This window comes from Tupaia chinensis, unplaced genomic scaffold (assembly GCF_000334495.1).
Source record: "Tupaia chinensis unplaced genomic scaffold, TupChi_1.0 Scaffold000115_1, whole genome shotgun sequence".
Lineage (NCBI taxonomy): Eukaryota > Metazoa > Chordata > Mammalia > Scandentia > Tupaiidae > Tupaia > Tupaia belangeri.
Genome location: NW_006159579.1, coordinates 1,221,546 through 1,243,425, shown reverse-complemented (window position 1 = coordinate 1,243,425; position 21,880 = coordinate 1,221,546). Strand labels below are relative to the sequence as shown.

Below are 21,880 nucleotides of genomic sequence, written 5' to 3'. Positions count from 1 at the left end.
TCTCTGTCTGGCGAGTGCACGCGCCCTATAGCAAAAAAAAAAAAAAAAGTTTTCTTCTTGTGGTCATAGTTAGTCTGAGTCTTTGCCTGCTTGAAGATTCTTCCTATCTTTCATTTCAGCATCTTAGCCTCCTCACTAGCAATATTTACAACTTCTATCTTGTCTTGCTGGGCCCCTTGTGCCCCTCAGATAATTGAATCTCCTTCCTGAATGCCTAAAGAGGTCTGTCTTCTAGAACTTTTTAAGAAAAATCGGGATTCCAAGGGAGATTAGGGACTCAAGAAACGCCTGCCACGTCAGAAAGAACAGTGGTATTTACGGTAAGATTGATCTAAGTTCTAACATAAGCTTTTGGATTCTCAAGTATGAATCTGGGCAAATTATTTCAGCTTTCTGAGTCCCGACATCCTTATCTATAAAACAGAGTCTTTTCTAGATTAAATAACATCCATTACACAATACATTCTCTTTTTTAAAGACTAACTCAAACCACTGTCAGCCATGTGGGAGTCCAGAGCCCTAACCATCATGCCACTGCCGGCCCCACACAAAACATTCTTAATGTATTGATTTTTTGTTCCTTCTCACTATCTGTGGTTTTCCTTCCAAGCTTCTCATGACTTTTCCTTCATATAGCCCTACTCTATCACTCCATTCTCGTCACCAACCATGATCACATTTTTTAAAAAGATTTATTTATTTTTAATTTTATTTATTATCATCATTCTTCAATTTTGACCAAAGAGAGACAGACAGAAAAGGAGAATGAGAAAGCAAGTCGCCAGGTCCAGGACTTGAACTGTGGTCAGCCACATGGGAGTCCAGCGCCTCAACCACCAAGCCACCTGCCAGCCCTCATGATTACATTTTACAGGTCTGAGAAATTACAAGATTTTCTAAAGAAAATCCCTACCTATGGGCTTGGTAGGTCACAGGAGAGTCTGAAGTTAGGAAAACCTCTAAGGCTTGTGAAGTCATGTTAACAGTGTGGGAAAGAAGTACACTTGCAAGGTCCCAAGAGACTCCCCAAGAAGAGAGCAGCTGACAAAAGCAAGAAAGTAAGTCTGTTTTGCCTTTTTGATGTCAAAAGATCCCAGATCCTAGACCTTCTTTGGCAGCCTTAGGAAAGTGATCTCAGTCTTCCTCTCAGTCCAAGAGGCTGCCTATGCCAACACCCTATCTCTTAGACAAGCAATAGAAATGTAATCACCTATAAATTAACCACACTAAGAGTTAAATATTCTCAAAATTGGTTACTTTGTATCTTGGCCTATGTTTACCCAAACATCCTCACTCACCTGTATCAAGGCTCAGCTTAACAGTTATTTCCTCCTTTGGGTTAAAAGGTCAGCATCAGCTGCTTCCAGAATAGGGCTCACCTATAACAGAGAGAGTAATCCATCAGGGGTCCTGCTTAAAAGAGGCATGAACTCAAGGTAGTACATGCATTCAAAGTTCCTGCCCTCATACGTTTTGCATCCTAGCAAAAGACAAGTTAATTATTAAATACACTATTTCAAGTAGTACTGAGTATTATAAAGAAAAATAAAACAGGGTAAGAAAAGAAAAAATGAAAAGGAGTTAAGAGTTGGGTCATTTAAAATAAAATGGTGAAACAAGGCCTCTCCAAAGGGTGACATCTGGGCAGAGATCTGAATGAAGTAAGGGAGTAAGATATGCAAAGATCTGAGGGAAAAATGTTCCCTAAAGAGTGCAAATATCACTTGTAAAGGCCCTGCAGCAGGAATAGTTAAGCAACAATAAGCTTGGTACATCTGAGCAACAAGAAAGTCAATAAAAGCATGAATGGAGTGTCAGGGAAAATGAAGTACTAGAGATACATGGAAGAATTATTTAATTCTCTCTTTTACATATGAGAAAACTGAACAGAGGGTTTGGAGACTTGCCCACAATCAAAATATGTTAGCGCCAGAACCAGAAGTGGAACTCAGGTCTTTTGGACAACTCTTAACTCTGTCTTACTCCTGGGGAAGGTTCCTCCAGGATGAGAAAACCTGGAACCCCAGCTGGAACAAACTTTCAAGCGCTCAGAGATCGATTTCAGGTTTCTCTGCTCATCTCCCTCTTCTTTTGGGTGAGGATGGTAAAGAACAGAGAAACTCCTGTATGTTCCCAGGAATGTAGAATGGAGGTGACCAGGGAAAGGCAGAGAACAGGGTATCTAGTTCTAGCGGATATGGCTGAGCCCTGTACCCATTTAGACTCAATCTGACATCTTCATTTACTTGGAGATGTAAAAAGTCCAGGCTTTTTACTGAGTATAAATTGAAAGACTCTTGAGTCGTTCAGCCATGTGGTTCCAGAAGCTTCTCTAATCTCTAGCTACTGAATAGCTATGATAGCAACAATAGCCATTTAATAGCCACTAATGTTTACCGTACACTTGAAAAAAGTAAGTAGTGACACCTTACATGTACTATCTTATTTCAAAGAAAGAGTGAGTTACTCCCAGAGATGGCTGGGGTGGGGTAGGGGGGAAGAGAGGGTCCTCCAGGTCTCAAACAAAGCAGCAATACATGGAATAGAAGTCTCTGAAGCCCCAGGTCAAAGAACAAAGGCAGAGGCAATGGGCAGAGGCAAGTAGGTCGTGAGGGGACTGAACTATCAGTACCTCCAACTCAACATGTCAACAAACTGAACTCATCTTCTATTTCCAGGCCCCCATGGTCAGTAAATAGTATAACCAGTATTGGACTCCAAATGGTCATGCCTTCAACTCCTTCCCACAACTGTCAAGTCTTCGAGGGACTTGGTTTTGTTGTTACTGTTTTTTGTTTTATTTGGTTTTTTTTTTTTTCTTAGAGGCTTACATCCAAACCTTCTTACTATGTCAACTTTCTCTTAATTTAAGATCACATTTTCTCCTGCCTCTACTGTTAGAATAGTCCGTAAAATTTACTGATGTTGGGACCAGCAAATGGCATAATGGTTACATTGCTGGACTCCCACGTCTGACCACGGTTCATGTTCCAGATCCAGTGGCTTGAAACTCATGCTGGGTGTGTGTACATACGTGCCCAAAATCCCAAGAGGAGAATGAAGGAGAAGGGATTGCAGTAGGGCCATCCACCCAGGGGATGATTTCTCACTTTCTGTCAGGCACCCTATAGCAAAAATCTCTCTCTAAAGAGAAAAAAAAATTTTTTGAGAGATTTTGGCTATAGGGCATATGCGCTCACCAGAGAGAGACAGAGATAAAGAAAGCAAGAAATCACCCCCTGGGAGGATGGTCACACTGCAATCCCTTCTTCTCCATTCTCCTCTAGGGATTTTGGGCACACGTACACACATGCCCAGCAATCTGGGACTCAAACCACGGTGACTACATGGGAGCCCAGCAACATAACCATTATGGCACCTGCTGGTGTCCCCCCCCCAAAAAAAATTACTGACATTACAAGGACAACATACTTGATGGTAGTTTCTTCCCTGGCCTCGCTTTCACTAGTCTCCCCCAACTCTCCTGCTCCAATCTCTTGAACTCACATTGCCAGACTAATGGCCACTCCCCTACTCAAAAAACTGTCATGGCTCCTAATCACCTCAGCCTTGCTCTCGAGCACACCACAAACTGGTCACTATCTGCCTTACCTCTACTGTGTGCTTTCCAGTACCTATACTTCTGTCTATGCTGTTGTCTCACTGGAATGCTCTTCTTTATTTGTACATACTCACATCCTTCTCAATCTTCAAGGTCTATACAATCTATGAAGTTATCCTGAACCCTTTCTTGCCACTGTATTTGCCACATTCTTGAAACATCTCTGGTTTGTGTACATTCAGTTCTGGCCTCATTATCAATGAAGGCCTCAGGAATAGTTTCCCCTTCTTCCCTGCAGATACCTACAGTGGAAGATTTCTGTTCTCATTCCTCCTACTCTTATCTTAGTCTGCTTCTATCTCCTAACAAGAGACCTCTGTCCCTCAGATTCTTGACTGCAAAATAAGGATACAATTCACACCCTGCCTATAATACGGGGATTTTGTGAGAATCAATGTGGTAACAGGTGAGGATAGGTAGAGAGTTATGAAGGGAGACACTCAAGTCTTAAACAGCTCTTCCTGTCTGCTGAAAAACACTGAGTATATATACAAACCTTCTATCCTATCAGTCAAAAAACAGTTCCTGATATTGGCCTTTCTTTTTACACAGCTCTGAGTTAAGGGTAAAGGAAGATGCAGGAATGACTGAGAATGTCCTTTTCCTTAGGCACCTTGCAGTCCATGGAAGAATTTTAACAACTTCCCTCAAAGAACTACTAAAGCAATATTAGGCAAGATCTTATAGTTTGAAGAGTGTTAAGTATTATAAAAGTAGAGAAAGACATCAGTCTGGCCTGGTGTGGCCTCAGAAGCTTCACAGAAGGAACAATGACTTAAGGCAGGCCTTGGTGCAGGGTGACAGAAAGACACAGACTACTATGCCCCAAGCCCTGAAATAGATGTTGAACTGTTAATCCTCCTAATATCCTGTGAAGTAGATATTGGAAGTCCTCTTTTTCAGATAAGGTAACTGAAGGCAGGTGAGGTTAAGAGTGCCATCCAAGGGACCAGCAGTTAGCATAATGGCTATGTTGCTGGACTCCCATAGAGTCGACCGCGGTTCGAGTCCCGGACCCGGTGGCTTAAACTCATGCTGGGCGCGTGTGCATCCGTGCCCAAGATCCCGAGAGAAGAATGGAGGAGAAGGGACTGCAGCGTGGCCATCCCCCCTGGGGGGTGATTTCTCACTTTCTGTCTGTCTTTCTCTGTCTGTCTGGCGAGCGCACTCGCCCTGTAGCAAAAACCTCTCCAAAAAAAAAACTCAAGCTTCACATCTGACACTCTCAATTCCACTATCTATATCAATCCAGGATATACTAACTTGTTGGCTGAAGGTGTCCTTTTCCCATTCTTGTTCTCATGAGTTAGGAAAGAATGGAGGGAGAAAAGGATAAGAAGCAACTCAGGCTTTTTAATCAGAAATACCTGTGTTTGAATCCCAGTTCTGCCTCTCACTAGGTTTCCTACCTTAGGTAAGCTACTTATCCTCTAGGTCTCAGTTCCCTACATTTGTTTAAAAAGTTTCCTGCTTCATGAAAGGGTTATTGGGAGAAATGAAGGAGATAGCATGGAAAAACCCTTAGCTCAGGGCTGGCATCAAGTGCTCAATGATAGGTATTGTTATTCAAGTACCACAAAAAAATGATCAGAGGCAATTAAAATGGCCTCGGAGGGGGGAAATGTACATTTGTTATTGTTTGGATATCTCCCAAACACTTGTACTATCAAAGTGTTAAATGAAAACAATCCTTTTATAGTGTTCCAGGGTGGAGCTTTCGGATGTGATATGGTCATTACAGTGGGACATTTATGCTTGAGTTCTGGTGAGTTTTTAAGAAGGGAAAAGAGTCAAGAATAGGCAGAAACTTACGGACAGCTATGCTGCTCAAGATCCTGCCCTCCGCCATGTTACAGCCTCACTAGAAGTTGGTCCCTGGACCATGGGCCTCCAAATTGTGAGACGAATAAACCTCTATTATGAATCACCTAGTTTCAGATACTTGGGTTGGCAACACAACAGTGGACTAAGAAACCTACTATGTATCATATCTGATGCCCAAAGTCTTAACTATTTTCATTTATTCCTAATAATCTTTTGAGATCAGAAAAATTATCCCTACCTCAAGAAAACTGAACCTCGGAGGAATAGTTTAAAACCATACAGCACCGGGCCAACAGGTAGCACAGTGGTTAAGGTGCTAGACTCTCACATGGCTGACTGTAGTTTGAGTCCTGCAGCTGGCAGCTTGTTTTCACTTTCCCTGATCAAACTGTTAAAATAATAACAATAATAAATAAAATATAACAAATAATTCTTTTTTTTTTTTGGAGAGGTTTTTACTATAGGGCATGTGCGTTCACCAGAAAGACAGAGAGAGACAGAAAACGAGAAATCACCCCCAAGGTGGGGATGGCCACGCCACAATCCCTTTTCCTTCATTCTCCTCTCAGGACCTCGGGCACACACGCACGCACATGTGCCCGACGTGAGTTTAAGCCATGGGGTCCAGGACTTGAACCGCGGTTGACTACATGGGAGTCCAGCGACATAGCCATTATGCTAACTACTGGTCCCTATAATAAATAATTCTAAAAAAAAAAAAAGAAAGGCAGAAAAGTAGAACTTACTGGAACCTCGGTATTACTCCAAAGACAAAAACCTTTTACTTTCTTGAGCTCAAAGATAAGGAGGCCCTTGCATATCAAAGTGGGCACCAACAGTAAAGTTTTAGGAAATGGACCAAATTCTCCCATTGTGTATTGGTTTTCCATGCTTGGAGCAAAGATGGGCAGAGATGGAATCCAAGTGTACCATCAAGTTCCAGAGTCATAGTGCTTGACTGAACAGGCTCTCCCAAGGTACTGTCAACCTATTGTTAGAATAAGCAGAGACATGAGCTTCAGACAGGTTTTACCAAACTGGATACCACAGAGATGCTCCTAAACTGACAGGCAGGCAGGGAGCCATGAGAGGTACCTGTGCCAAACTGAAAACCTAATCAGAATACCTTATACTGAGAGGAAAAACAATGATCTAGACACCATTGCTAGAATCAGCATGGACCATGTCCTGAGTAGGCATAGTAGCCCTTTATATGGGATACACAGCACTATACCACATACCTGCAAGTTAGTCTGATAAGCACTCCTTCCCCTAGGCCAAGCTATTACTTTAGAGCATCCCACCTGAAAAATAGTAGGGAAGGATTCTACAGGAGTACACAAAAACCAAGAATCTACAGCTGGTGGCTAGGGGAAAGGAGCCAGGAAATGAACTGAGAGAAAATTACAGAAAGACTAGGACTTAGACATCAAATGGTGAGAATTAAGCAAAAGGCCTGAGAGAAGAGTAAGGAAGAACTTCAGAGGGAGGAAGTATAAAGATTTTGGAAAAAAAAAAAAAAATCATCTCCTACATTTGTAAAACAGATTTTTCAAAAATAGCGTATGCCTATAGAACGCTTGTTGTTTAGAATAAGCAAACTCCAGGGCCTACAGGAAGACTGGTTTACAGAAGAGTGAGGCCAGCAGGTAGCAGGTTGGCTAAGGTGCTAGACTCCCCCTGTGGCCCACCACAGTTAAGAGTCCTGGACCTGGTGGCTTGCTTTCTCTTTTTCTCTCTCTCTCTAGTCAAATTAAAAATAAATAAAATTCAATAATTATTTTTTTTTAAAAAGTACTGTTGAAATGATATTTTCCTGGGGGAAGGGAAGGAAAGGGAACCTCAGTTTTCTAGCTCTCTGGGGTAGTAACCAAAGCAGAAGTGCGCAGTGACATGAGGTAATCATAGCATAACAGTCCCAGGCTCCCTCTGCAAGGGCTCACCTATAGGTGGTCTCTAACCTACTTCTGTTAGAATCAGCACTTATAGGGGGTAAACAAACTGACACATGACAAACAGCCCTTATCCCAAGAACCAATCTTGCCAATCTAGTTGCTAATTCTATTCCAACTGCCCCTAATTTCTTGGCCTCAAAATTGCCTTAAACCTTCTGTGAGCCTTGACCAAACTTCATGGTCCTACAGTTCTAGTAGATTCCTCTTACTCGCAGGTATATCTGACCTTGACCCTATGACTAGTTCTACTGTGTGCCTATACCCTGGAATTATAAGTCAACAGGCTCTATTGCTGTGGGGTTAAAAAAGATGACCTCTGGGACCAGCAGGTGGCGTGGTGGTTAAGGTGCTGGACACTCCCACATGGCCAACCAGGGTTCGAATCCTGAATTTGGTGGCTTGCTTTCTCGCTTCCTCTTTCACTCTCGACGTCTGTCTCTCTGGTCAAATTAAAAAATAAATGAATGAATAAATAAAATAAAATAATTATTTTTTAAAAAAAGATGACCTCATGTGACCAGCAGATGGCATAGCAGTTACATTGCTGAATTCCCAAATGGCTGATTGTGATTCACGCCCTGGACCAGGTGGTTTCAAACTCACGCAGGGCGTGTGCCCAAGATCCCAGGAAGAGAAAGGAGAAGGGACTGTGCCATGGCCATCCCAAGGAGTGACTTCTCACTTTCTCTCTCACCATCGTTGTCTGTCTCTCTCCCTCTCCTCCACCTTCCCCGGGCCGCAGCACACCTGCCCTAAGGCAAAAACCTCTTTAAAAAAAAAAAAAAAAAAAAAAAACCTCACAACATAATAAAAATGCAGCCAGGTCACAAATTGGCTCAGTAAAACCCTCCCCTACTCATCAACAAAGACAGGTATCAGGATATCTGCATATTACAAAAGGAGTGCCTGGAAGGCAGCTGGCTTCTTAATGACAGGAGACATGATGGTTCTTTTTTATGTGCCTTTTTTTTTTTTTTTTTTTGGAGAGGTTTTTGCTATAGGGCGCGTGCGCTCGCCAGACAGACAGAGACAGAGAGACAGAAAGCAGGAAATCACCCCCCAGGGGGAATGGCCACGCCGCAATCCCTTCTCCTCCATTCTCCTCTCGGGATCCTGGGCACACACGCACACGCGCCCGGCGTGAGTTTAAGCCACCGGGTCCGGGACTCGAACCGCGGTCGACTACATGGGAGTCCAGTGACATAGCCATTACGCTAACTGCTGGTCCCGAGACATGATGGTTCTTGAGTCCAACCCATGTCCATGTATGAGAGCACCAAGCATGCCATAAATAGATGAAATTCAGTCTAAGCAGTCTCCAGGCTGCCTGGAGGAATTTCCAAAGAATACAAAAACTCTGCAAGATAATCATTGTTGCCTCTGCATTTTTTTGGAAGCTAACAATTCTTCCTCAGCTAAAGCTATCTTCAGGTTTCCCCTCCTTTCCTAGAAGAACCAATCCTGCAGGAATTATCAAGGGAGGCACAAGTAATTACTGTTTTCTTTTCTCCATGCTAATGAGACAGTTGGATGGTTCCCCTTCCCCCTCTTGAACTAGAAGAATCTAAGTCTTTTTTAATAAGTAATCAACACTGCCAAAGCTTGAGGCAGACAATGCTCTGTGCAACAGACTGTACAGAAGATGGCTCTTTGTCCCCGAGGACACCAGAACTGGGAGGGACCCCACCAGTTTTATAGATAGGGAGGCAAGGCCAGAGCAGGGAGGGGATCTGTCCAAAGTCACAGGGAGAAGTCAGTGGTGGGGCCAGAACCAGGCTTTTTATTCCCAAGCAGGGTACCTTCACTATCCAGACTTTATACACTACAGAATGACTTTGGAGGTATCCTCAGTGTGGAGGCTGGAATTGGAAGTTTCAATTTCACCTATAAGGTGAAATGGAACAGATAATGAAAAAGCATAACACTCTGCAGATGTGTATTCAGACTAAGAAACCCAGTTTGGAAGTGGAAAGTTGGGATCTGAGATGTTGCCAATTTTATCCTCAAGTTAAAATCACAAGTGGGGGGGACCAGCAGGTGGCATGGTAGTTAAGGCACTGGACACTCCCACATGGCCAACCACAGTTCGAGTCCTGGACCTGGTAGCTTGCTTTCGCACCCTCTCTCTCTCTGTATCTCACTTTGATCATATTAAAAATAAAAATAAAAAAATAATAATAATAATAAATAAAGTTAAATAAATAATTCTTTTAAAAAAATAAAAATCACACCACCCCCCCGTCCCTCTCTGGTCAAATTAAAATAATAAAGTTAAATAATTATTTTTTTAAAAATCTCGAGTGGATGATTAGGCCAAAAAAAAGAAATTGTAAGTTTTAGTCAGGATTCAGCTCAGTCACATGAAGACTAAGTATAAAGGTAGAGTCTAGAGTATTCATAACAGGTCTGGTGGCAAAATGAGCTCTGGTATATAGACTAGGACCTCAGTCTGCTAGTCCAATCCCCTTAATTCAGATGAAAATGAACCTAGTAATAGAGGTTTCACAGAGAAGGTTGAAGCTAAAGCAAAGGGACTAAAGGATGCTATAGACCAGAGCTAGCTATGGCCTGCCTACCTAACCACAGTAAAACAAAAATGAAGACAGAAAAGGAGCCAGCCTTTGTGAATACTGTGCTGAAAAAAAGGGACCCTCACTTTTCTGGCCCAGACTCCTCCACATACAGGTAGAACTGTCCAGCATTCCCACCACATATTTATCTTAGAGCAAGCCTTTACATACCTATCCGTTCCAATTTACCAGAAGCCCTTGAAAGCAGGAGCTGTGTCTGATACATCTATAATCTTATTTTAATTCACAATAGGCACTTAAGTTTTCTATCTACTGAATAAAGCTTGTTCTACCTTACATAATATGTCTGGGGCAGGGGGAACTGTGTCTTATCCAACTTTATGTTCCTTACCTAACATAGTCCTTTGTGTCTGCTGACTGAACAGGTTTCCAGGTGGAGAGTCGATTACTGAAACATGGGATCTTTGGTCCCAGCAAAACCATGGCTCACAGCATCAACGTATGCTTCAAGGGCTTGCCCCCACCCCATTGTGTTTCTTGGGTCTGCTAGGTAACTAGTTAAGATACGGGCCAAGACCAGAAATCTTACTAGTGACTCTAGCATGTGATCATGTAAAGGAACTGGAGATATGTGAAGGGAAGAGTGATCCTATTTTCTGAACCCCTTATCCCTGACCACAAACTGTACCCTTAAGACTAGCCATCAACTGGGAACCAGCAGTTAGCTTAATGGCTATGTCGCTGGACTCCCACGTAGTCGACCGCGGTTTGCGTCCCAGACCCGGTGGCTTAAAACTCACGCTGGGCGCGTGTGCATGCGTGCCCAAGATCCCGAGAGGAGAATGGAGAAGGGATTGTGGCGTGACCATCCCCCGTGGGGGGTGATTTCTCGCTTTCTGTCTCTATGTCTCTGTCTGTCTGGCGAGCGCACGTGCCCTATAGCGAAAAACCTCTCAAAAAAAAAAAAAAAGACTAGCCATCAACTGACACAGATTTAGATTTAGCAGCAGCTAGCCTTCTTACAAGTACAGAGCTCGGTCTCCCAAGGAAGGGGTTTTCACTGAAGGAAAGGCTACAACCTCAACTAAAGAGAAAAACTCAAGAGGTACAGGGTAAGAATCATCAGGACTATCAACGCTGGGTGCAAAGAGACCTCTGTTGAGATTAGAGGCAAGCCTCTAGCCTGTAAGTATATTCACCCTAGCTTAGGGAACCTAAGGGGACCAAAGACTAAACTGCTGATAGGGAAAACAAAACATACACACAAAAGAATTTTTCTCATAAGCCTGGAACGGAACAACATTCCAACTGGGTAAGTGAGCTTTGTCACAAGGATGGAGTACTTAGCATATCTGCCATTCCAGGATTATGGCTGTCAAGTTTTAATTAGGGTAATTAGAGTTAAAAATGTAATTTTGTTTCAGGAGTATTTTGAAAAAATTCCATTAATTTCTTTCTCTTTCTTTCTTTTTTTTTAAATACAGAAAGGAGGGGTGGCATATTTGGAGCAAACAGGATTTTGCCATCAGAGAAGCAAAGCCACTTGTTCAGACCAGAAAAACTTTCAAACCACAACCAAGAACCTAAAGTACTGGGGACCGACAGGTGGCACAATGGTTACGTCACTGGATTCCCATGTAGTCAAACACATCGGCTTAAAACTCACCCCAGGCATGTGTGCCCAAGATCCCAAGATGAGAATGGAGGAGAAAGGATTGTGGCGTGGCCATTACCCCTGGGGGTGGGGGCAGTAGTGATTTCTCACTTTCTGCCTCTGTCTCTCCAACAAATGCATGTGCCTTATAGCAAAAATCTCTCTTAAAAAAAGAACATACAGCACTTCCATAGGCTTGGCCTAAACGACAGAGGGCTGCTGCTTTCAGCTTTCCTCCCTTTTCCCTTTTCCACCACAGAATTCTAGAAATAAGTTTTAGATTGTACCTACTAATGAATCTACTGCTTACCACTGGCTGATCTTGCTTTCCTGCCATCTAATGGCTATAACTACAGTCCTAAATCTATCAAAGGGGAAAGGCAGTCAATCTAACTGGGTACCTGTTAGAAACTATTCTAATGCCCACCCCTTTATCAAGTGTTCCAGAACATACCTTTATGCTTCTATTTGTGCTAGCTGCCTGGTCTAGAGTGCCCTCTGCCCTAACTCCTACTCTTCCTTCAGGATACAGATCAAAGTTACATCCATGCCTCTAATCCCAGGGTCCCTTCTATTAAGGCATGCTTCAGTTAAGGCATGCACTCCACTGTAATTTGTATCCTTGTCCACTCTAATGCTATATGAATTCTTAGCATTAGCTAGCACAAGCCCTGATCCACAGGAGATACTAAAAAAAATATCTGTTGAATGACCACTAATGGGGGAAATTTGGTCTGACCACATTGGTTATGGAACAAGTTTAAGTCTTCAGGTACTCCACTGCCTAGAAACATCCAATGAGTCCTTCCCCCCACCTCCTTCTTCCATGGGCCAGTTCAGAAACCTGACTCTGCACTTCATGCAGGAGAAAGCCCTCTCATTGATCCCAAATGATGATTGATCTCTCCCATTAGAGCCTGTTCATTCCTTAGGGACCTTGGGAAAGAGATGAGAAAGCAAAAGCAAGCAGAGCCTCCCTCCCCACCTTCTGGCACCAACATCACCACTGATATTAAAGAATTTCTTCCAGTCTTTGAAGGGCCCTGGGTAGAGGACCTGAGCTCCAGTTCAGTCTGTAGATGGATAAGGGAGGGCCCTGCTAGAAAACAGTTTATCAGCTTGAAATTAGTGTTGTAAATATAATATGGAAACATAATATGGTACAACAGAGAATGTGCTACACAACACCGGGCAGCCAAGTCACTGCACTTTGATGTCTCTGAGCTTTAGTTTCCTTTTCCAATCTATTCCAAGAAGTTTTTAGAAAAAATAAACACAAAAAGAGGCTTAACCTGGTATTTAATACTTACTAGTATTTAATAGGGGATTTTTCCATCTAAGGAGGGGGCCTATACTATATACATTATATATGAATTCATAAAAGTGAGGACAACATAGCAAAGGGAGATACCAGTTAACCATTTCCCCAATTGTTCATCCAGCCTGCAGGTCCCAGGAGAGGAAGGCTACACAGCCTAACTGTTGTGTTGACAAGTGTAACCTTTCATGGTGATCAGATTTTCCTTAACTAGAAGCACTCCTCCCAGGCTCCCCAGGCCTGACTGCAGGCCCATATTGACCCATTTCTAATTAGGAGCTTTGTCAGTCCTTCTGACAGAGGGTCAGGGCCTAGGCTACTTGCTGGCCTCTGGCCAAATACCCTGCCCAAGCAGACCCAGAAAACAAAAGTAGAAAAAGGTCCTAGACTAAACTCATCATAAAGTAGCATGAAATTTTAGAACTGAAAGGATCCTTTATGAGAACAGGCTACACTGTATTATAGGTGAGAAAGCTTAGGTCCAGAAACAATACTTGTCTAAGGTGGTAGAGGAAGATAATGCACATCCTTTTTTCTTATTGTTTTCGGTAGATAAGTGTTTTCTAGCCTGACTACACAACAGCAGGATTCAGGGAACTTGTGTTAAAAACACCAGTTTCTGGGCTTTAACCCAGAGATTCGGGCTGGGAACACACACAGTGACTCTGGTTCTCTTTTGCTAAGTACGTGATCACTTTCCAACAGAAGTGAATTCAGAAATCACAGGATTCAGTTTGGACTTAAGTTCAAACTCACCTTGGATCATAACAATGCCATTTAGAAGCAACTTACTATTGTCTGATATAACCCTCTCTCCTTTACCCCATCATGACACGGTTACTCTAGGGGCCTGATTGTAAAGGACCTGTCATAAATGGTTCCAACTTCCTACCAGTACACTAGCTTGGCTGTCAGCAATATTTCCTCAAAACTAGTCTGAAACTGGGGTCGGCAGGTGGCGTGGTGGTTACAGGCACTGGACTCCCACATGGCTAACCATGGTTTGAGTCCCAGACCTGGTAGCTTCTGTCTCACTCTGGTCAAATTGAAAATAACTATAAAAATAAATAAAATAAAGGAAATACTTAAAAAATTAGTATGAATCTGAAATGTCTATTTTATAGAGAAACTTAAGGAAGGGGAGGTGACACTGGCACTTGAGTGTAAGGAATATGTGGGAGATACTGTGGTACTGAGTGAGTAGAATCTAGGGCATGGGCTGAGATGTGAGTGTATGTATAGGCACAGAGGAAGGGAGAACTTGTGTGCATATGAAGATAGGAGATGACTTAGTGTCTATGATACAGGCTTGCAGATACTTTCGTGGCACGTGGCACACACAACTCTAGGTTTCTGAATATTGGAACAGGGGTCTGATGGTGTAAATATATACATACATGGAAGGAAGAGAAAATAGATAACTTAAAAATATAAGGGAGATAGCATGGACATGTGTAGAAGAGAAGAAATCTGTGCACATTATGACTCAATTATGTGTATATGCATGTGTTGTAAGACAGAAAATGCTGTAGGGATAGGACGGAGTGTGTGTCTGTGTGGTCTATCCACCTGTATGCATAAGAAAACAGATCCAGGAGCATTTCTGACTCATCCAGCACTGGCTTTGCCTGAAGGCTCATACCACTCAAGGGCGGGCCTGTCTGCAGAAATTTCTCATTAAAATTGACATTTTGACAACTACTAAAAAATAAAATGATAATGACACCCTCAGCATTGTGGAAGGTTAAAAAAAGTCAATGCCAATAAAACGCAAAAGACAGATGAGAAGCAATTATGCCACTATTACTTCTCAGCTGCACAAGGGGCGCCGTTATTTGGAGTTAAATATTATATGGCTGTTTCACATTTCCACACAAAGGCCTTAATTTCCTAGGTTACTTGGAAAGAAAGCAAGAAAGAATAAAGTAGGTAGGAAAAGGTAAACAATAAAGTTTTTAAAAAGGGGTGGAAAAGGGCCAACAACTGGTGCTGTGGTTATGTTACTGGACTCCCACATGACTGATCGCAGTGAGAGTCCCACACCCGGTGGCCAGGAGCATGTGCGTGCATGCCCAAGGTCCCAGGAGGAGAATGGAGGAAAAGGGATTGTGGCATGGATGGGAGGGGAGGGGAAGGTGGGGGTGGAGGGGTGATTTCTCACTTTCTCTCTCAATGTCTTTGTCTCTCCCCCCACCCCCGTGAGCATAAGTGCTCTATGGCAAAAACCTCTAAGGGAAAAAAAAAAGGAATGGGAAAATGAAAGAAAGGGAAGGAGCTGAGACAAAATTTTAAAATAAATAAATAGCAAGAGAGTCATAAGAGGTAGGGAAAAGGAAAGGAAAAAAGAAAATCAGAAAGATAAATGGCAGAAAAGTTATTACTCCCTTTAGGTTAGTCCAGAGATTTAACTTACATTCTACTAGAAATTCTGGATGAGGAGATGGTTGAATTAACAGAGGGCACCTGACTTCTGTACTTCCTCATTGTGTTTAATAAACCACTCTCGCCATTCGGAATGTTCTCAATTGTGTATGTGCATCATCACTGCCAACCATACTTCTGAATCCTCAAACACATATTCAAATACTACCAATTTCTGGAAGCTTCCAAGATTACTCCTAGTTAAAAGTTATCTCTCAAGGGGCCAGCAGGTGGCATGGTGGTTAAGGTGCTGGATTCCCACATAGGTGACCACAGTTTAGAGTCCTGGACCTGGTAGCTTGCTTTCTCCCTTTCCCTCTCTCTCCCCTTCTCTCTCTGTCCCTCTCTTGTCAAAATTAAAATAAGTAAATTTTTGATTCTAAAAAAAAAGTTATCGCTCAAAAATTCCTATAAACTTCTAGAGCACTTTGTCATATTTCTTTTACAACACTTAAATGTTCAATTTCATACTGTGGGTCTCAGTATCCACACATTACTATCATTCATTCTGCAATGAACCAGTATTGGTGCCAGGTTTACTGCTTTTTTAAAGAGAAACAGTACACTGTTCCTTGGTCTACAGGGTCCCAATCTCATGAATGAGAGAAGATTCAAGTGTGATACAGCACAAAAGCACAATGAATCAAAATTAATTGTGTAATAATCAGCAAAACTTCGCCAAGGGGGTGGCATTTGAACTGGCATAAAAATATGAGTTACGGGGAACCAGCAGTTAGCGTAATGGCTATGTCGCTGGACTCCCACATAGTCGACCGCGGTTTGTGTCCCGGACCCGGTGGCTTAAAACTCACGCCGGGCGCGTGTGCGTGCGTGCCCGCCCAAGATCCCGAGAGGAGAATGGAGAAGAAGGGATTGTGGCGTGACCATCCCCCCTGGGGGGTGATTTCTCGCTTTCTGTCTCTATGTCTCTGTCTGTCTGGCGAGTGCACGCGCCCTACAGTGAAAATCTCTCCAAAAAAAAAATATATATATGAGTTACGGTTTGTCAGGTAAAGTAGACAGGGAGGTAAGATGGCTTTCTACTAAGTCAAAAGAAAGTCATGATACAGGCACATTCAGGGAATCTTCTACTAAGCGGAAGGAAGCACAGGGAAACAGTGGGTGTTAAGCACTGTGCTGCTGACATAAACGAGCAGAGTGAGACAGCACAAAACTGTATAAATCTTGTGGCCAGGGCCAGAATTTAGATTTTATCCTTTATACCTCAGAGTGGGTATAGAGAAAAGGGGAAAGTTTACAAAGGTCTAGCCTCCCCCATTTATTTGCCCTACTTTTTAGTGTTAAGTCCCCTTTAAAAACACTGGAAACAGGCCTATTACAAAGTGGCATTACTAGAATTTCAAAAGGGGGAGAAGAACAATAGTAAGAGAGGAAAAAGAACAAAGAAGGAAAGGGGGAGTGTGAAAGGAGGGAAGTAGAGTTCAAAATCAAAGGAGGTGCAGGGACCAGCAGTTAGTGTAATGGCTATGTCACTAGACTCCCATGTAGTCAACCGTGGTTCGCGTCCTGGTTCGAGCGGCTTAAAACTCACGCGGGGCGTGTGTGCGCACGTGCCCAAGATCCCGAGAGAATAGAGAAGGGATTGCGGCGTGGCCATTCCCCCTGAGGGGTGATTTCTCGCTTTCTGTCTCTCTGTCCTTCTCTGCCTCTCTGGCGAGCACACGTGCCCTATGGCAAAAACCTCTTAAAAAAAAAAAAAAAAAAAAACCAAAAACAAAAGGAGGTGCAAAAAAGGACCACATAGGAGGATCCATATTAGCACTGTGGTTCCTTATTGCAGAACTATCTTCTTCACCTTTCTAGGTTTAAAAAAAAAAAAAAAGGCAATCAGTTGCAATGACAGAAATAGACCTTTTGCACCAAGAAGAGGCTGAGCACATTGCCAATTTCCATCTCAACTCTGCCCTACCTCAGGATGATAGGGCTGCACCAAGAAGTGGAGTTAGCCCAGTTCTACAATACCAACCATCTCAAATTATGACAGAAACCTCTTGCCCAGGCCCTAATAATGTTTGAGGCAAGAATCAAACAAAGTCCTAGAGTTTGAAGTGGGACTTGCACAGGACCTATGGCTGCTGTTAATATTCTAGAGGAAAGCTCTGGGTCTGTCTCTGAAAGTTAGTTTGATCTGCAAAATAAGGTGAGTAAACAAGAAGGGTAGCAATAACCTGTAAATTTACAAAGCTGCTACCCACAGTGATGTTTAATGTGGAAATCTGTCCTAACCTATCTCTTAGCTTCATTCTTTCCGCTCTGAGCTATGACTTGGAATGGCAGCCATCCCTGACACCACCACCAATTTGGTCTCATATAAAGACCAGTTCTTGCCCAAACCTGTATTTTATCTAAGTCACAAACAGGTGCTAAAGTCCAGAGATGTGTTTTGCCTGGTCCATATGAATGTTTAAAAACCTCAGTTAATTGCCAATATTCAAAATCAGATATAGCTTTGTAAAAATTCGACTTCTTAGCTACTCTTAAAAATATCAGAGATTGGAGCCAGCAGGTGGTGTGGTGAATAAGGTGCTGGACTCACACATGGTCGACCACAGTTCAAGTCTTGAACTTGGAGGCTTGCTCTCACACTCTCTCTCCTCTCGTCAAATTAAGAAATAATAATATAAAATTAAATAGATATTTAAAAAAAGAAAAATAAGTCAGAAATCTGACAACACTAGATCTTCTGGAGAAGAAATCAAATGGCCTGAGATAATCCTTTATTTATCTGATGCCTTTTCATTTTATTTCAAAAATCCATGCTAATTTACCATCCATTTCCATAAAGTATGAGTTAATATTATATATTTTTTTAATTCCTTTTTTTGGAGAGGTTCTTTCCATAGGGCACATGCACTCACCAGAAAGACAGAGAAAGAAAGAGAGGTAGAAAGCAAGAAATCACCCCTGGCCACGCCGCAATCCCTTCTCCTCCATATTCCTCTTGAGATCCTGGGTACACATGCACACGAACCCAGGGTTGAGTTTAAGCCACCGGGTCCGGGACTCCAACCACGGTCGACTACATGGGAGTCCAGCGACACAGCCATTACTCCAACTGCTGGTCCCAATAATGTGAGTTAATGTTAAGAGCAAACTTTTTTTTTTTTTTTAGATTTTTGCCACAGGGTGTGTGTGCTCAGCAAAGACAGACAGAAAGAAAGTGAGAAATCACTCCCCAAGTGGAATAGCTAGTGCAATCCCTTCTTCTCCATTCTCCTTTTAGGATTTTGGGCATGCATTTACATGTGCCCAGTGTGTTTTTCAAGCTGCTGGGTCTGTGACTCCAACAGCCAATTTGGCCATATGGGATCCAGTACCTTAACTACCTTAGCTACCATGCCACCTCCTGGTCCAAGGGTAAACTTTTAAATAACCAGTTATATTTAAAAGAAACAAAAAGAATGAAAAGAAAAATTAAGTACACTGATGCTTCAGTAAGATACATGTTTTTTCCTATGATTTAACATATGCAGCTCTGCATCCCATTTAGATAAACTACAACAAAGTTTATTCATACCCAAAAAATACTTAGATCCTAATAGTAGGCATCAGAAAAACATTTATAAAACAGAAATGGTTTTTCTGCCTTCATGGACCTCACAGCCCAGCCAGGATATAATGGAAAGAATCACACAGAAATGGAGACATAAAGATGCTAAATAGAGGATCTAGTTTATTCCACAAAGAAGCTAGTGATTCCTTCGGCAAATTGCTTAACCTCTCTGTACCTGTTTCCTTCTTTGTTAAAGGAAGTGCTCCATTTACGCAATTGCTGCCAGAAAGTCCTTTCAGTTCAAAATTCTACTAGTGTCACATGAACTTAGCCCAGTATCCTTTTTGGGTTCATAACACTTATTAGCTTCCTTTTTGTCTTGGAAATCATGATCAGTTGTCATGGAAATTACCATACTGCTCTACATACTAGATGGTGATGTTACAGTAATTACAAAAAGCCAAAGGGAACAGGCTGAGAGAATAGTTACCTAAGCAGGAAGTTAGCTGCTGCAACTTACTACACGAGGGTAGAAAAGACCAGGTATTAACTCACAAGTAAAAATCACAAGTTTTCTCATTATTTTTTCCGTTTGCTATAGGGCACATGCACTCTCTGGAAGGGGAGGCCAAAAGAGAGGTAAAGTGAAGTCTCCTTGGGATTTGGAGCATGCTCCCATATACCCCTGGCATGTTTTTCAGACCACCAGAAGGAACAGCATATGGTGTAATGGTTAAGTCAATGGACTCCCATGTAGTCGACCGCAGTTCAAGTCCCAGACCCAGTGGCTTTAACCTCACACTGGGCATTTGTGCATGCATGCCCAAGATCCCAAAAGAATGGAAGAAAAGGGACTGCAGTATGACCATCCCCCTTAGGGGGTGATTTCTCACTTTCTGTCTCTCTGTCTCTTTCTGTCTCTCTGGTGAATACACACACCCTATAGCAAAAATCTCTCTCAAAACAAGCAAACAAAATCAAACTGCCAGATCCAGGACTTGAACTGCAGAGTAAGCCATATGGGATCCACCTGTCTTAACTACTACTCTACCAGCTGGCCCCAAAATAGTTTGATTTGAATCACAAGTGAACGATGATAATGGTTTCTTTCACAAGGCATCATACCCACTTCCCCCTAGTTTGCAATTATTAGAGACTACAAAAAAATACCAATTTTACAAAGACACGGTCCCAAGAGTCTTAACTACTTTGCTGCTGTTTTAAGGTCCAAAGACAGATTTTACTAGCCAACAAGGGCACCAGAAGTTCCTAGAAAATGAACAGAATTCACTTAATCCCAGAGAATTTACCAGCACTGTACAGTCTTTCAATATTAGAGCATTTCATCCAGAGCTCGGTTGGCCCTTGGGAGCCAATCAGATAGCAAAAACAGGTGGCCAAGTATTTCAAAGAAAAAAGTATTATCCTGGTGATAAATGACAACTGGTGTTGGGCTTGGGTATCAAGGAGACAATCGAAAATGGTGTGGCTTTGACAAATCTGAGAACAAATATGCTCTGTGTAAAGTGACCAATCAATAAAGAAGCAGTAAGTGAAAAGGAGAAAAATGAAGATGTGATGTAAACTCAAGGTTTCTACCCAGTTGGAATGGTGCTCCAATGATCAGAACTGTGAAAAGCCAGCCTATAGGCTTCTTAAACATCCACAAGCCAGTTTACAAGTGTACCAGAAGTAATAACACAGGGAGCTCTGGTAGAGAACTCAGGGAATGAAGTCTTCTGCAGAATAACTGAGGCCTAGTCCCACTATTTTTCTTTTTCAGAGAGATTTTTGCTATAGAGCACATGCACTCACCAGAGAGAGAAAGAAACAGAAAGTGAGAAATCACCTTCCACAGAGGATGGACAAACAATCCTTTCCCCTCCATTCTCCTATCAGGATCTTGGGCATGCATGCACATGTACCCAGCATTTTAAGTCACCAAGTCTGGGTCTTAAAGTCAAATCACAGTCAACTACGTGGGAGTCCAGCAACATAACCATTATGCCATCTGCTGGTCCTCCTATTCCCACTTTCATGATAGGAAAACTGCTCATGGTAAGCAAGAGGCTGCAGCTCTACTACCTCAACAATCTTCCTTCTTCTTCATATGAAATCAGTCACTCTCATAGCACACATACTGTGGCCTCTGATGTCACACACAGAATCTTCACTAAAAAGGCAGCCCTGGCTAAGGTCCAACTCAAAATGAAAACACTGCCAGATGGGTCAGTAGGTGGCATGGAGGTTAAGGCACTGGATCCTACACAGCCCACAGCATGCTTTGAGTCCCAGACTGGTAGCTTGGAAATCATGCAAAGCACAAGTGCTTGAGCGCCCAAGATCCCGAGAGGAAAATGAAGAAGGGATTGCAGCAGTGTGGTCACCCTTTGGGGTGATTTCTCACTTTCTCTGACAAGCAGAGGCATCCTATGGCAAAAAATAAAACAAAAAAAGGCAAGAAAACAAAATAGGCCAGACACAATCCAAGGGTCCACCAGTTTGTGACCTCTGACCTATTGGGTTGTCTGGAAAGTCATGAGGTATTTTTGCATAGAAACAGAAAAATACGTCATGACCTTCCCAACAACCTAATAGAAGGTAAGATTTTCTGGGGACCAGCAGATGGTGTAATGGCTATGTCACTGGACTCCCACAGTCGACCATGATTTGAGTCCCGATCCCGGTGGCTTAAACTCACGCCGGGCACATGTGCGTGCATGCCCAAGATCCCAAGAGGAGGATGGAGAAGGGATTGTCCCTAGAGGAGAAGGGATTGCGGCATGGCCACACCCCGTGGGGGGGATGATTTCTCACTTTCTGTCTGTCTCTGTCTTTCTGGTGAGCACATGTGACCTATAGCAAAAACTTCTCAGAAAAAGAAAAAGTAAGATTTTTCTGAACAAATATGTCACAGAAAGGATTTAAGGCCGAGCGAGGCGGCGGCGGGCGGAGGGCCCTGCGCAGGCCCACCCGGGCCCAGCTGCGGGCCCCGCCACCCCCCAGACCCTCGCCTTGGAGGCAGCGGCAGGAGGCGGCCC

The 21,880-nt window shown here is 42.8% G+C and overlaps 1 protein-coding gene across 1 annotated transcript in view; it reads right to left on the bottom strand.

Annotated features, from left to right (window-relative positions):
- RALY (RALY heterogeneous nuclear ribonucleoprotein) overlaps positions 1–21,880 on the bottom strand; it is a 112,097-nt gene that overhangs the window by 65,771 nt on the left and 24,446 nt on the right. The window contains exon 2 of the mRNA XM_006144017.3: positions 1,299–1,379. The gene's annotated coding sequence lies outside the window, so the exon portion shown is untranslated. The remainder of the gene's footprint in view (positions 1–1,298; positions 1,380–21,880) is intronic.